This window comes from Oryctolagus cuniculus, chromosome 1 (assembly GCF_051225735.1).
Source record: "Oryctolagus cuniculus isolate XC-2025 breed Fujian yellow rabbit chromosome 1, ASM5122573v1, whole genome shotgun sequence".
Lineage (NCBI taxonomy): Eukaryota > Metazoa > Chordata > Mammalia > Lagomorpha > Leporidae > Oryctolagus > Oryctolagus cuniculus.
In genome coordinates this window covers 188214557-188232085 of record NC_142867.1, presented here as the reverse complement: position 1 = coordinate 188232085, position 17529 = coordinate 188214557, and positions in this window count along the sequence as shown.

Sequence of the window (17529 nt, the reverse complement as noted above, 5' to 3'; positions counted from 1 at the left end):
AGGCCAGCTCTCTGCTGTGGCCAGGGAGTGCAGTGGAGGATGGCCCAAGTGCTTGGGCCCTGCACCTGCATGGGAGACCAGGGGAAGCACCTGGTTCCTGCCTTCGGATCAGCGCGGTGCGCCAGCCACAGCGCGCCAGCAACAGCGGCCATTGGAGGGTGAACCAATGGTAAAGGAAGACCTTTCTCTCTGTCTCTCTCTCTCACTGTCCACTCTGCCTGTCAAAAAAAAATTCTCATTCCTTTTTAAATTTTATCATGTGAAATGAGACAGCAGTATTTCTGTTTTCTTCTGTCTAGCATCGGAATATACATGATCTAGGCTGTATTTTTGTGGAATTAGCGTCTAAAATGTCACCACATGCTGTGGCTAATAGTAACACATAATAATGACTGCTGTGAAAGTTCTTTAGCTGTCAGCTCTATTTTTATTTCATTTAAAAAATAATAATTTCAATGCCCATTGCTGTGCCTCTGAGTACATTTACAAATCAAAACCATACTTAAACTAAAAAGAAAAAAGAAGCAAAAGACTAACATCCAGATGATTCAGATCTCAAGCCTCAGGCAAAATAATTGCCTGGGCAACTAGCAAAGAAACAGAGTGGTTTATTTAAGTCGTCAAGAATGAAGAAGGTATCAATAGAGGGCAAATTCCTAGACTCAAAGAAGGTGGTAACCTTGGCGAATGCTTGGTTGCACTTTTATGTGTTGTATTACCATCTCCTACTTCATGATCATGAAACAAACACATGAAACACCCTCAATGAACTGTCCATTCTGGTGCTTCCCTTTGGATGGGAATTTTTTCCAAGACAGTGAGTTCTAATTTAAGAGACTTGAAGTCAGTAACAAGGTGTTTTGTTTGTTTATTTACTGTCTTTTTGTTGGTACAAATGCTAAGCTTCTATTCAGTACCTCTGTTTCTGACCTCTGGAGCCATTAGATCTGCTACACATACTATTCCAATTACTTAAAGATGGAAAACAACTCTTTAAATCTTGACTTCAGTATTAGGACAAACAGCATACATATAAGCATTTTAACAACTCGACAGCATCTAAGATATAACCTATTCAGTTGAATTTACAGAGATAGTTAATACTTAAAATAGCAGGGGCCCCGCATTGTGGCTAAATGGGCAAGGCCGGTTACAGACCCAGATGCTCCACTCTGATCCAGCTCCCTGCTAATGTGCTTGGGAAAGCAGTGGAGGATGGCCTGCATACTTGGGCCTCTGCACCATGTAGGAGATCCGGAAGACGCTCCTGACTCCTTGCTTTAGCATGGCCGGCCCCAGCTGTTACAGCCATATGGGGAAGTAAAACAATGCATGGAAGATTTTCTCTCTCTCTCTCCTTCTCTCTCCCTCTCTCTTTTCCACTCTGTAACTCCGATTTCAAATAAATAATCTTTAAAGATATTTAAAATAGCTAGAGTTCTAGATAGATTTAAGGATATGCACTCCTGAATAAAAGGGACAGTTGCAGGCCTCAGTGGCTTTCCTATGAAAACCTCATGCACTGAAGGAGATGAATTTGATCTGAATGCCTTCAACACAAGGACCTTCAACACTAGCCATCCTATAAATGCTTCAGCTTATCTGATAGTACAGTAAATATTTCCCTTCAAATCTCCTCTTCCTTTATCACCTCCTTTGTGGAACTACAATCAGTAGATCACTACTATAAGGCTTTGGCATATGCCTGTTCTTCTTTGTACTTTCAACTCCTAATATCCCTTCAGATAACAACTCATTCACTATTTCTCTGCTCTCTTTAATTGTATATTACAAAACTTCAAAATACCATTAATCTTTGCATCCACAAAATATGTGACACATCAGCCACTTCATTTTTATGTTTTACTTAAATTATCTTTTAATGCGTCTATCTTATAAAATCCATGGGGAAAACAGATTGGTTTTATTTCTCCTTTTGAATCTTCAGCACCGAGCTCAAATGTTGGTGATAGCCAATGATTAGTGAATGCTGAACCAAAGTTTGAACTGAGGACTGTAAGAAAATGTGAAATTTTCAGGAAAAGAGTGTGAATTGTCAATAGATTTAGTAGAATGAATAGTCTGAAACATATCTGTCCCTCTGTGTGCTTGCTTGTAAACATGTGGATGTGTTTGTGTATGTTAATGAATTAACAAGAGGTAGGTATATGGAAATGGAGATGGATAGTAAGCTGAATCTCAGTACAGAAGCCAGTGTTTGGGTTGGAGAAATTGGTGGTATCTGCTCCTCTCCCAGGTTCACACATGAGACCACTGCCCTTCCTTCACTCCTATGGACAACAGGAGATTTTACTCTCTGCACACTTGAACCTTAGAGACTCATCTTTCAGGAGACCTAAGGCAGAGCTGATGTGATGGTGAGGGTGACTATGAGATGAAATAAAGAGATGTGGATAAAGTGAACATCTTTGGAATTCCCTACACCTTTCCTAAACTATTGACAGACAGGCTTATGTGGTTCAAACTGGGAACTGGAAGATTTCTTTTCTTTAGTGGAAAGAACGGGTCATCAAAGAAGGAAGTACCTTTCTCTGAAGAGAGGAGAGAACTTCCACTTTGACAACGGCCTTATCTAAATATGATCAGAGTCGGTGAACTCAGGGGGCTTCCATAGCCTTGGCAGCTCATGACAAGAGCCTAGGGTGATTACTGATGCCATAAACAAAGAGTGTCAGTTTGTTAAGTCAACAACAGGAGTCACTGTGCACTTACTCCTCATGTAGGATCTCTGTCCTTAGTGTGCTGTACATTGAGATTTAATGCTATAACTAGTACTCAAACAGTATTTTTCACTTTATGTTTCTGTGTGGGAGCAAACTGTTGAAATCTTGACTTAATGTATGCTAAACTGATCTTCTGTATATAAAGAGAATCGAAAATGAATTTAGATGTGAATGGAAGGGGAGAGGGAGTGGGAAAGGGGAGGGTTGTGGGTGGGAGGGACGTTATGGGGGGGAAGCCATTGTAATCCATAAGCTGTACTTTGGAAATGTATATTCATTAAATAAAAGTTAAAAATAAAAAAAAATCCCAAAAAAAGAAATATATTGACAATTAAAGTTCTCAGTGAAAACAAATGTATTTTACAGATACATAAATATGTAAATAAAGTCCAAAAACATGAATAGTATCGATATAGTTTTAGCTCAATTTGTAATATTTACATATGTAACAAAACCAAGAGCTGAAACAAACATGGCAAAATATCAACTATTTATTCTCATTGGTGTGTATATAGGTGTGTATTATGTCTGTTTTTACATATTTTAAAATTTTTCAAATTTGACATTTTATATGAAAAAAGGAGGATTAAAAGAAATAATTTCTTCAGTGAATATTATACAGCTTGTATACCAGAAACACAAGTCCTATGTATAAAGAGGAGAACCAGAGAAGATATATACATTAGACCTGCTTATGGCCAGCAAATAAAAGAACATATGTATCAGGATGTATAATTTGAGGCACAATGAACAGATCTTCTCTTTTATTGGATAATAATTATTTAACTTTGCCTTAGAGATACCTTCCTTTCTCAGAATGGGCATTAAACCTAGCAGCTAAGATGCCTGTATCCTACACTGAAATAGATGGGTTTGTTTCTTAGCTCCTTCTCCAGCATGCTGCCATTGTAGACCCTTAGAAAGCAATGGGCTCGGTAATTCTGTCCCTGCTACCCACCTGAGAGAGCTGAATTGTGTTCCTAGCTCCTAGCTTTGGCTCCAATCCAATCTGGCCACTATGATCATTTGGGATGGGAGACATTCTCTCTCTGTCTACCTCTCAAATAAATAAAAAAAATATGAACAGACGAAAACAAAACAAAATGTAAATAAAAAAGGGGGATGGTGGGGAGAAAAGAATATTAATTCCTGCCCTGCTGTCAGCACACAGATCTTGGTATGGCTGATGTTCTTCCTCTTCCATGAGGTTATATATGTGACCCAGATTTGGTAAATGAAAGCATGCTTTGCCAGGCTGCAATATTTGGCCTAGGGATAGGCACCGAATCCAATCAGTGTAATGAGGTGCAAATATGATTTTCGGAAGCTTAAGAGAGAGGATCTCAATCTTCACAGTTACGATGCTCCTATAATGTAAGACTAGAAGACTACAAGGTAAGATGACCACAGAGGTGAGTTTATCCCAGAGAAGAAAAATCAGTGCTTAACAGGAATACCTAGATCTAGATCCAGTAATGCCCGGGCCTGAAAACTTGAAGAAAAAAAAATCAACAAATCTATTTTTTCTCTTTTTTAAAATTTAAATTGCCTTAAGGAAAGGCTTTTTTTTAAAATTTTAGGTTATTGAATACAAAGTAATTGTTTTGAACCCTTATAAAGGTGAAATGATAAAAGTCAAGGAAAGAGAAGAAAACAGTATATTTATGTTAATTTTTTCTATTTTAACACTAGATATAAGGAGTTGAAATTTTAACAATAGTTGTAGAGTAGGTTTATCAAGTAATAGAAGTATAAATATATTGAGAAATCTAACCATGAACTTCACTCCAATAATGAAATATAATACAATGGAAGAGAAAGAAGCATGTAAAAATAATGAGTTAATATTATTTTTACAGAGAATTGTGAAGTAAATATAGCACATCATGTACTCTAGTTAGGAGTGGCCATTACTATTAGCATCTATGGGGGGCAAAATTTATATATATTTTGTTCACATATTTTAGGAGTTCATCCTATGGATTGAAGAAGTTCATAGTGAAGTCTGGAGAAACATGTTTAATGCAACAATTTTGCAGGGAAAAACAGAAATAATATGAATCTATGGGACACAGTTTAAATGAATTATATGATCAGGTCATTACACAGGATGAGGTAGCTCTAATAGAAATACTAAATGATAATCATATATAATATTATTATCTACCAATCTATAAAGTTAAAAAAGTCAAGGGGACAAAATAGGACATAGAATATGCTATGATTAGTAGAAAAAATATTTATAGATCTTTTGAAATGTCTGCAGCTTCTGCAATGAAGAGCAAAAAGCATGCTCACTGATTGTTCTATAGAAACAAATTAGTTTACTGGAGATTAGAGAATAAAGGGAAACTCATTTCATCTATTTATTTTTTTATTATTTGAATTTCAAATTTTGCAGTGTTTACATGTAGTGTATACACATTTTAATGTGAGTAGAGAACACAGCCAGAAATCTCCATAAAGTGGGTTGAAAATGATTGATGAGCCGGTGCCGCGGCTCACTAGGCTAATCCTCCACCTTGCGGCGCTGGCACTCCGGATTCTGTCCCGGTTGCCCCTCTTCCAGGCCAGCTCTCTGCTGTGGCCAGGGAGTGCAGTGGAGGATGGCCCAAGTCCTTGGGCCCTGCACCCCATGGGAGACCAGGATAAGTACCTGGCTCCTGCCATTGGATCAACGTGGTGCACCGGCCGCGGCGGCCATTGGAAGGTGAACCAACGGCAAAGGAAGACCTTTCTCTCTGTCTCTCTCACTGTCCACTCTGCCTGTCAAAAAATAAATAAATAAAAAAAGAAAAAAAAATGAATGATGAACTGGGTAGAAACACTCGCAAATGCTACAGCAGAATCCAAGACATTTGGAGGAAGAAGGTGTGATAAACAACTTCAATGATGTCAAGTAAGACTTGACATATTGCTGTTTTATCGAAAACAATGTCTAATAATGCAAAGGGGTTTTAGAATAAAGTAAAGCCTGAGAAGAAGTGTGTGAGAAGAGACAGTAGCACCTGTGTGACACTATGGATCTGTGTTCACAGGTAGGAACATCACACTCCATTTGGTTCCCCGTGTCTGATTAGAAAGGAGTTCACTGGTTTTGCAGTGAGCAGGCATCAGCTCAGTTCCAGGTCTGGACAAGAACTAAATTTGGTCTACAAGGAAGAAGAAGGCGAGGAGGAGAGAGAGGAGCAGGAGGAGAGGGAGAAGGGGGAGGAGGAGGAGGAAGAAGAGGATTGAAAGAAGAGGAGTGCTAGAATGAAAAAATACTATATACTATATATATATACACATATATATATATAAAAACCTGATGCAACTAGTACATATATATATATGTATAAGATATAGATTATATATAATATATATACATACATATATAACCTGATGCAACTAGTACAAAGGAATTACACTGAACAAAAAGAGCATCCTCAGTCCATCTCCTCATACTGAAATTTGGCAATGCCATATGCTAGGGGACTTTAAAAGTTTGTGGAAAGTGGAATTGAAAGGTACTTTTCCTTCTCATGCAATTTTTAAACCCATGTATATTTTTTCCTAACACACATCTTCCCTGAACCCTTTGATGGATTTCAAAATTAAACTTATCTTGTAATCCAATTTTCCACAAACATTTTGAACTGTCTTTCTATTCTCAAATTAAACATTATTCGTTTTTGTCATTTATCTCCTCTGAAATCAGGTTCTGAGGCCTCCACGTCTTCTTCACCCATTACTAGGTTTTCTAGGTAAGCATTTTTCAAATCCCTGTCATCCAGATAACTCAATAAAACCTTATAAAAAACAAAATCATGGCTGAAAAAGCAGAGCTGCCAATGCACAAGTGCCTAAGGAGTATGGATAGGTGAGTAAGCTCCGTCAGTCTGCTCCTAAGCAGGAGAGAGAAATCCGCCAGTTAGGTAGGGATGTAGATCTATTTTTTTAATCTAAATTTATTCCTAAAGCATTCTCTCAGGGTAACACTAGTTATTAAATCTCTAGTTACATGTTGGCAGTGAGCAAGAATTGAAGTGAATGAGTGAAAGAATCAAGAATTATAATTCATTTCATTCTGAAAATGTAATTGCTTCCAGTGCACTCTGCTTCTCACACTTGAACTGCAGGTGGAGGAACTGCCAGATGTACGTCAAACTTACAGCTCAATATTGTTTTATTAGTATTTATTGCAAATGCAGGTTTCAATTCTCAGTCATTTACTAACATTTAAATTATGGTTATAATAAATACCTTGCATCAAATATTTCATAAAATTCTTATTTTTCAAGTCATCATGAAATGTTCAGTGTGTCTTGCTGGGAGCATTGGAATTGGGGGGAGAGGAGCAGAGGACAGGTAGGGGAAAAGGGACTCAAATCATCTATGTTTTCTGTTAAGAAGTTTCTAATGCTTCTGTCATAAATATATTAAAAGTAACAAAGTATTTAAAATACTGATTTTATATGCCTTATTTCTCCATTTGTATGACCAACCCTAGAACACAAAACTCAAAATCAATGTTGCACATGTGAAAAAATTCTGTCTGAGGGAATATGAGAACTCCAAAAATAGAATATCTCTTCTATGTGTCACTTTTTTATCATGAGCCCTTGATCCCTATGAATTTAAACAGTCATATTTAATAGGAACTTAGGGCTTATTATACTAGAATGTCTGATAACAATAGTTCCTTCCCCATATGCTGTCCTCTTGCTTGTCCCTCTGTCATCCCATCCAGAGCTAGGTTACCCATTTGATTTCTTCATCAGTTTTACACCTGCTACTTTCTATTATCCTTTCAACCATTGACTGGAAAGACAGAGCTGTTGTTATATTCTCTTTCTCAACTATCTAAAAATACTAAAACTTTGTCATACACACACTTTCTTTTTTGATAATAACAGGTAGCAGACTCTGTTAGAATGACAGGATCTCTCAGGAGATTTGAGAGAGAAAAAAATGATGCACTATCGCCCAAATAGAATGACCCGATAGTGTGCATGGACAGAAAATGAATTGGATAGACTACTTTAAGTTAGTAACATTCAAGCTTCCCAGTTCTATCCTCAGTCCCCAAAAGATAACTTAGAAGAAAGACCCTAAATACACACCACAGATTTAAACTATGGCATCTTGCTTGGGTAGAAAGAAACCAAAGGTGTAAACTTTCTAGCAGCAGAATCAGGAAGAAATTCTAAGCAGCAGTAAAGAAATACATCTCGATTATTACTCTCCAACACTGGTATTCTGGAGAACAGAGTAAGTGAAAGTGTTGGAGATATTACATTCCAGTATGGTACCAGCCAAGGAACAAGATAGGAAGAAAAAGTCAAAAGTAAATGTAATTCTAGGCAAGCAACCAACTGATATGACATTTAAAAATTCTTTCAAAAGCAAGATAGTTGAGACAATTTTTGTTAAAAATAACAAATGGTTTAATATCACAGTTCTTTGTTTTTAATGAACATTTACTCCATCCAACAAATATTTTTGAGCCCCCATTAGGTTACAAGAAAACAAGAGTCAAATATTTATATTTAGGAAAATATGGGTGCTATACCTTACTGGCCAGTTTTAATTAAATATAACAACAACAAAACTGTTCTTTGGTACGGCATGATTCTAATCAAAATAGTTACTTACTTTCACAAGCTAACTGTATTATTCTCTATTCTGAAATGTTTCTTCAGTAGATATAATATCAAGGGTCTTTACAAGTTCCATTGTTTGGTTTCTTTTAGTTCCTGAGAAACATTTAAAAAAAGAAAATATAAAATAAAGGAGTCATGATTCAGTTCAGATCTTTCCCATCTTAGTCAAAGACTTACAAGGTTTCATCAGGTAGAAAGCTACACTGCCAGCCTGAATAGTGGAGAAATATTCTTATCTATGAAAACTTTTCACATTTTACACAGGCACACCACATGGATCACAGACCAGCGAGTATGAAGTGCCAAAGCAAAGCAAACAAAAAGTCAGACCTGTCTTAGATGGTGAGAGAATTTCTATCAGTTTTATAAAGGATTTGCTATGGTATCTATGTTTCTACACAATAGAAGATCCATTTGCAATCATATTCCACTCTAGCGATTACATTTTTCATAAAACTTATCCAAAATTTGGGGATATTTTTCAGAATAGTGTTTTCAATAACCCATTCATTCTGGAGAACACCTAATTTTCTAATATGTTTACCTTTGTAACAAATATACTATTTAATAGTATTTTGTAATTTTTTCTGATAGATATTAAATTATAGAAAACTTATAGCAATGGATACAATTCTTATCTAAGAGCATCAGAAACAATCCTCATGTAAGAGCATTGCAGGTGATTTTTCAGAAAGAGCAATGCAAACAATTTCTGATGAAGGGAAAAAAGTTGCACTAAGATTGTCCACATTCACCGTTAACTAGTAATGCATCTATTACCAAAATTATCTTTTCATTTCTTTGACTGACAAACTAAAAATCCAATTCCTCACTTTATTCTTCAAACCGAGTTTAATATCTTCCTGCTTCTTTCATTGGGGTTAAATTAAAATTTTGACATTTGTTTTATATGGGTATAATAACCATGGTTTTAACTTTTTTGAATTATATTTTATTAATCTTTCTTTTTTGATACAATGTGTTCATATCTTTTGTGAATATACTCACTATTGGGATTAGTGGATTATATGGCAAGTCTATATCTAGTTTTTAAAGAAATCTCCATATTGTTTTCCATGGTGGCTGCACTAATTTACATTCCCATCAATACTGTGAAAGAGTCCCTCTTTGTACACATCCTCAACAGAATTTGTTTTTCTCAGTCTTTTGAATTTAGCCATTCAGACAGGGGTGAGGTGATGTTATAGTATTTTTGATTTGCATTCCACTGATAACTAGTGATGTTAAGCATCTTTTCATATATTTATTGATCATTTGTATTTCTTCTTTTGAGAACTATCATTTAAGGTCCTTTGTCCATTTCTTACAAAATAGGTTGTTTATTATTTTTTTTTGGTGATGAATTTTTAAGTTGCTGCTATATTCTGGATATTAAGACTTCAAATTAAAAATAGCCATCCAGTGAAGAGAGCAGGAATGAAAGGCTGATCAAAGGAACACAGAATAAGCTAGCAGACAAAGAAAAAATACTAAAATTAGAAAGCAAGAAAGAAGCTACAGAGTTAAATAAAGGAGACCACTGTTCGGTTGCAAGTTATATGTTGTAAGAATTTTCAGTCTAAAAGGGGAGAGTAACACCTCCAGAAATGATTGTTGTTAAGCAGCTGATAGCTAAAGTTAGATTTGAATAAGTAAGCAGAAAGCAAGCATTTTTTCAGTTCATTTGAATAAATATCTATTGCCTATCCAACACATTACAAATACTGTGTCAAAGCCAAGAAATTTCAAATTCTGTAATGCAAGATCTCTAGCTTCAAAGAGATCCATATCATAGTTAAGTGCATTTCTGTAAGAATCAGTGTTATTTTAAAATAATGCAGTTTATAATGTATAGTTATCCAATTATCAAACCTTAAAAAATAACACTATTAAAACCCCATATAGTAAAAATATGTCAAAGTTTTATTGGACTATTTTAATGACGAAAATAACAAATGATAAAGCTAAAGAGATGATAGTAGAATCCTATATAGATATAGATACAGCACATGAACAAATAAAGAAATTATGCTAAATTACAGAATAAACCAAATATTATATATGTTCACACACACACACAGAGGGAGACAGAGAGAGACACACACACAGAGAGAGGTGGGGGAAAATAAGAGTACCCAATGTCTTAAGGCAACACAAGAGTCTAGGAGTAAGGCACTGATGGCTTTGCATTTACACCAAAATGATTTTGTTAATAGATGTAAAAAAGAGCATGCAAGATAAAAACCAAAAGAGCATTTATAAATAAACATTAAAGATTTCCAGGAAATAACACATTAAGAAATTAGGAGCAAAACTCCAGAATATACAAAAGGAGGTTCACAATCCTAATATTTTATTTACCAGATATTTTACTTAAATCCCCCGAGTCTATGCTTTCATATTTCTAAACAGGAATTAATTATGCTACTTATAATCACTTACCTACTTACTGGTGAATACTAAATTTGAAAACATACATAAAGTTGGTATGTGTTTATAAAGTATGTCAGACATTTACTTGTAAATATGTTGATAAACATAGTCAATTATTTTTAATGACATGGGAAGATTTCAAAAGGCGAGATAGATAATCTACAATGTACTGTTGAATGCAAGAGGCTATCAAGTTTTGAACATTAATTTTGGAGTATTTTTGCAAAGAGACTGGTAGATGCTGGAGTTTTGTAGTTTGCTCCAATGCCAAGATAGACATGGGCAGTTGATACCATGCCTTCCCTAAGTAAAGGCTTTTAACAAAGAGAAACTATAGTTCAAATAAGAGGACCCTACATCTCAATGCAATCTGGATTTGATAACGGATAGCATGTGATACTTCAGAACAGACCCAGAGACACCTACTCAAAAAAGAAGTAAAACTGAACAAGACCAGGAATAAGGATATTTTTTCTACACTTAATAAACTGCAAGTTTATATTTCAATCCATCTGCAGATTATGTAGGTTTTTTATACCATAATTGTGCTCGTGTTCCTTCCATACAAAGAATATAACTTATACTATTATGCCACTATAAATTAGTTATTTCTTTCTAATTCTTGATATGTCCTTCAAAAATTTTCATCGTGTATTTCTATATTCTTAAAAGTGTATGTATGAAATGCATGAAATGTGTTCCCTTTAATATAAAATAAAATAAATTTTGAAAAATCCATTCTTAACATAGATTGCTTAAAATAGGCAGACCAGTGGACTGAAGTCATTATGAAAAGATATGAAAGGGGACGGTTGTCAAGATGCTGTGGGTTAAAATGCTGCCTTAGATGCTAGAATTCTATACCACAACACTGGTTTCAGTCCAGCCTGCCCTAGGCTCAGCCCTAGCTGTTGTGACCATTGAGGGAGTGAAACAGTGGAAGATATCTCTTTCTCCCTCTCTCGCTCTCTCTCTCTCTCTCTCTCTCTCTCTCACACACACACACACACACACACACACCTTTCAAATAAATAAAAATAGATCTTTAAAAATGATACAGTTAGAATTGGGAGGACTATATATATCTTCAATCTAGCAAAATTGCAGAATATAAATTTTTGTTCTCACCATATGTTTCATCTTTTTATAAATCAGCAGTGGTGATGTTGGAAACACCCCATTTATCTCCCATATTCTCAGTTGAAATCTAATCATAAGAAATGAAGGCAATCAACTGTTTATTTCCATCTAAGGAGAGCTAAATTACAAAGGAATAATAAAATTGTCCACAGGTTCTCCATATTGGCCTGATGTCTTTAAGACTTTCTCAGTCTATACTGTGACAAAAATTCAGCTCTGTGTGTGTGTGTGTGTGTGTGTATAAATATATGTAGAGAGATAGAGATAGAGATAGAGATAGAGATAGAGATAGAGAGAGAAGCCCCAAGGCCCCAAAGTAATAAAACACAAAATCCTCTGTCACTTTACCTACTTTATTCATAATCAATAGAATCATCAAAAATCTTAGACTGAATCATCTCTCCAATCTCTTGTTCACCCTGCTTCAGATAAAGTAGAAGAAAATATGTTGCTATGGTCAGATATGATTTGTTCTTCAAGGTTTATGTTTGGAGGCTAAGTTCTCAGCATGGAGGTGTTGAGGTAGTGGAACCTTTAAGAGGTGGAACCTATGTGATTAGTTGCTGGGGAAAGGGGAAAGTACTTCATCAGAAAGGATTAAATTAGTTCTCAGGGAACTCTGGGTAGTTCCTGTGAGAATCAGTTGTTAGAAAAGATTGACCCTGACTGCTAAATCTCTCTCAGACTTCCTATTTTGCCGTGTAATCCCTCTTGTATGTACTCTTGCTGTAGTGCCATCTCACATGAGGATCTCACGAGAGGTGAGCAAATGAGACTACTCAGTCAAACTTTCAGCCAACAAAATCATTAGCTCACTCTCTACTCTGCACATTACTCAGCATCAGGCATTGTGTTATGGCAATTTAAAATGGACTAATACATGGCAATACTGGAGCTACTTCGGCTCTACAGTGAATAAAACAAAAGAAATATTAAACATTGTGCCTAATGTACTGTAGCTATGATAGTCAATGTTTTGGGGAGCTTAGTGCCATGATGAGATCTCTGTTGGGACCATAGGAGATTTCTAGAAAATTTTCTAACAGATTTCTTTTCAAGAACTGTTAACATAATATGTAGAGAAAATAGACTGCTTCCTGGTCCTACTTTCTCTTAATCAGTTGACTATTTGGGTGAGTCTTTGATATTTTGATATTTTCCTCAATATCTTAATTTTCTTTTAAGTGTTTCCTTCTTTAAACATTTTAAATATTTCAATGTTAGAAGAATAATAAAAACATTACTGAGGTAGTGATAAAAGATGCTGTGAGATAGTAAAAGAAACATTTAACATCAGAAGTCATCCTCAAAGGAAATAGTATGTCACATTTTATAATTCAATTAGAGAGCACATTCACAAAACCAACAATTCTGAATTTCATAAAATCTAAAGGAAATATATTAGAAAAGCTTAAAAGGGAAGAAAATTAATAATCATAAAGTTGCACTCATGAAAAATTATGTTAAAGTTGATGGCTATTTTTTAAAATAATTTCCCGCTTTTTTAAAATATGAGACTTCCTTTCATGATAGCAATTTTATAGAGGAAGGACTAAAATAATACAATTTAAAATGTTCTTATTCTGGAAAGGGTGACATTGGAGTAACTTTGAGAATGCATTAAAAGAAAAAAACAACAGATAAACCCAGTAGCCATATTTGGCCAGGAAATGAGATGCTATATACCTTCTTGCCACTAACTACCTCATGTTTTAACTACAATATCTGAAGTAAAATCAAATAAAAATATGATGCGTAATGTTCATACACAGCCACTAATACCCATTGTTTAAGTGCAGCTTCCTCTGATGTTAGTGTGCAGATGAGGTTACCCTTTGCTCTCTTGATGTATCTATTGAGTTTTCTTTACAGGATCAGAAGGAAATAAAATCATGGACTTAAAGGGAGGTAAAAACTAATATCCAGACAGCAGCAGCAGAAGATAATGGATGGACTAACTTTTTTCATTTTTAATCACATGAACTAGATAAATAATTTAAAAACGTTAAATATATAATGCTTTCAAAGAAGGGAAATGGAGCAAGTTTCCAAGGATATTGACTTCCAGAGTGCTATATGGAGTGGCAAAGTATTAAATTTTTAAATATTCTGATCTTAATCTTTACATTACAGGCTATCTGTGTATTGATTGGAGCGGTGTGTTTTCTTTCTTCTTCCAAAAGCCATTTACAGATATCACGAGCTGTCATTCTGGGAAATGCATTATTGTACTATCATTATCTACCCACATCATTAGAATCTTTTAAAGTTTTTTTTTGTAAGTTTGTGTTCTTTAATATAGAAAGCTTTATCTATGGTTCTAATTTTCACAAATATTTTTTTTAATTTTTCATTAAAATATTATTAGTATTTAATTCTGAAGTTGAATATCAAAATTAAAAATTTGCTGTCTCTAAACCTTTAAAAAAACAATGCAAAACCTGTTAACTTTCAAAAGGATAGAACAGCGACTCTAAATCATTAGATCAGTCTCCAGATGAAAAGTATATGAGAAAATTCATAACAATCTCTCTCTCTCTCTGGTGGTTTTAGAAAGTGAGGATGTGTCATTGTCATAAAACGATTCCTGGATTCATATGGCAAACAACATACACACATACATCTTCAATTACTGAAAAACTTCATTTGTTAGGAAGGATTCTAATTAAGATATCTTCCAGTTATTTCTAATGTTGATGACCATATCATGAGAAGACCACTCTACCAGCATGTATGCCAATAAGCAGAAAAGTCAATGGATCAACTCAGTTTTTTCCTTTGTATGAAACACAAGCACTGTGGACAATGCCACTATAAGACTTATGGATTGCACAATTATTGGCTAAAAATAAGAGAATCAATTTGTGTGAACTAGTGCTAAAAATGAAAATGCTATTTTAGTAAACAACAGCTTTTCAACATGCTAATAATAATAATGATAATAATAAATAGAGGGAATAAAGTAAGACGCAATATTTAAAATTGTAACATATTGAAATATTTCCATAAGCTATGCTTAGGGTCAATAAGATTCCAAATATTATTTAGTTGAGATGATAACTGTATGACTTTTGTCTTATTAAATCATACTAACAAAATTTTACTCCTTTTTATTGTGGTCCTAACTTTAGCCTCCTTTTGCTGTTTACTCTGCCTTTTCTCTCAGATCTAAATTTTATCACATGAACTTCAGAGGAATTTAGCTCATTCTTGTTGACTAGAGCATATGCCCACCTATGGCCATGGGATCCTTCATTATTATACTCATCACAGTCACAAGGCCATATTTACTTCTGCCACTTTTTAATCATTGTCTTTCGCATTGTAGATAAAAGTAAATGGAGGCCACCAAACGTCTATCCTTTCACCCCATCCCTATTTTCATTGGGTCTTTGAAGCTAAGGGTGGTGCTTGACAGCAATAAAGTGCAGCACTGGATAAATGAACTAATGAGTAGATAAACAAAGTAACAACATAGTGAATTGCAAAGACAGATAATGAGCCTTATAAACACAGATTAACAGGTTAGATGAACAAGATAACTCCTGGCCAATTTGTAATTGTACAGATTAGGAAATTGAGACTTAGAAAGTTTAAACAAATGGCTAATGGCACAGATTCTTGGCATATTGCTCTATGTATTGGTATCAATTTTTTATTTGAGGATTTAAGATTTTACTATGCAAGAATTATTTAATTTTTGCCACATACACTACATGCATATATTTTCCACAATCACTCAAAAATAATTCATTGTTATGGGAATGCTACACTGAACATGTCTGTCTAGTATTTATTTAATGCTCTTGGCAATATGGGGTATAAGCATACTCTGCCATAATTTGCAAACTACCTAATTGCAAAGATACTTTCAGTACTGCCCTATCCATTTTTATACTAGTTTGTGTCAAATACAAATGAAGATGTTTATTCACTGAAGCCCTAAAAGTTTGAAAGTTATATTATCTTTGTGACCATCTTTACTATATGGTGGCACTTAAAGAAGAGTCCCAGCTTGACAGATCTAAAATCCCATCTATTATAATAAATGTTACTACCTGACATTCTGCTGCCTTATACACTTTAAATAAATATTTCATCTTCTCTCTTGTAGTAGAAGGTTATTTTACCAAGAAGGGCACCATTTTATGAATTCAATTGCAAAGAGTACAGTAGATTCAGCTGGGACCTTAGAGCTTTTCTTCATCTAGTCTTGAATCTTCAGAAAGGACAAACTTCTAATCACTCAAAAGCAGATATTGGCCGATATACTAACACCTTAGTGAAGTAAGGACAGGGCTGAGAAGAGTCAAGTAGTAAGATGTTAAAGTATAATCATATCTAAATCTAGTTTATTTCCGTCTGTGAACACTAAATGTGGCAGAATGCTAAAGGGATGTTTGGAAATGTGGAGAACAATTCAAAGAAACAAGAAAAGTTGTGTGAGAGACAGACAGTTCAGCAACCCCAGTTCATCTTAGGAAGAGTAGAATGTCTGAAGGCCTAGTACAACAGCTTTTGCCTACAAGAGAATTCTAGTTTCATAAAAGAAAGTAAATATTATATCCCCTCCAAAATACCAATGATAGACACAAATTGCTTGCCTAATCATGGTTTCATCTTGTATTTTAAAACCATTTCACCCTGTCTGGTTTCTGTCTGCATTTCCTGAATATTTAACTTCTATATTGATTTTTTCTAATGTATGTGATTATATATTAAACTATTATGATGCATTTTAGACAGTCCTCATTTTTTTATTTGTATGTTGCAAGTTTTGTAGGAACTCAAGTTCTACCTTTGTGATGGTCCTCTGCACAATACAGTTCAGCATTTTATACTTTTTGATATTATTAAATACTTTTCTTTTTTTATTTTTTTTATTTTTTTATTTTTTGACAGGCAGAGTGGACAGTGAGAGGGAGAGACAGAGAGAAAGGTCTTCCTTTGCCGTCGGTTCACCCTCCAATGGCCTCCGCGGCTGGCGCTCTGCGGCTGGTGCACCGCGCTGATCCGATGGCGGGAGCCAGGAGCCAGGTGCTTTTCCTGGTCTCCCATGGGACGCAGGGCCCAAGCACTTGGGCCATCCTCCACTGCACTCCCTGGCCACAGCAGAGAGCTGGCCTGGAAGAGGGGCAACCGGGACAGAATCCGGCGCCCCAACCGGGACTAGAACCTGGTGTGCCGGCGCCGCTAGGCGGAGAATTAGCCTAGTGAGCCGCGGTGCCGGCTTCTTTTTTTATTTTATTTTGACGGGAAGAGTTATAGACAGTGAGAGAGACAGAGAGTTAATACTTTTCTTTAAAAGAAAATTTCTTTGTGACTGAATCTCTGTTCAAGGGTCAATTCAGTCCTCTTTCTATACATTTATATATAAGCACTGGTATATGAAAAGATGATCTTATGCACAATAAAAACAAAATATAATCACAAACTGAATATGGCTTTTGATGAACAGTGTCTCAGAATTGCAAAGAGGTGCGGTGCATATTTTGTTTAAAATAATACCTGTACATGGAATATGTGTAGCTCCTGTCCAGGAGAAGTGAATTACATTTTCAATCCAT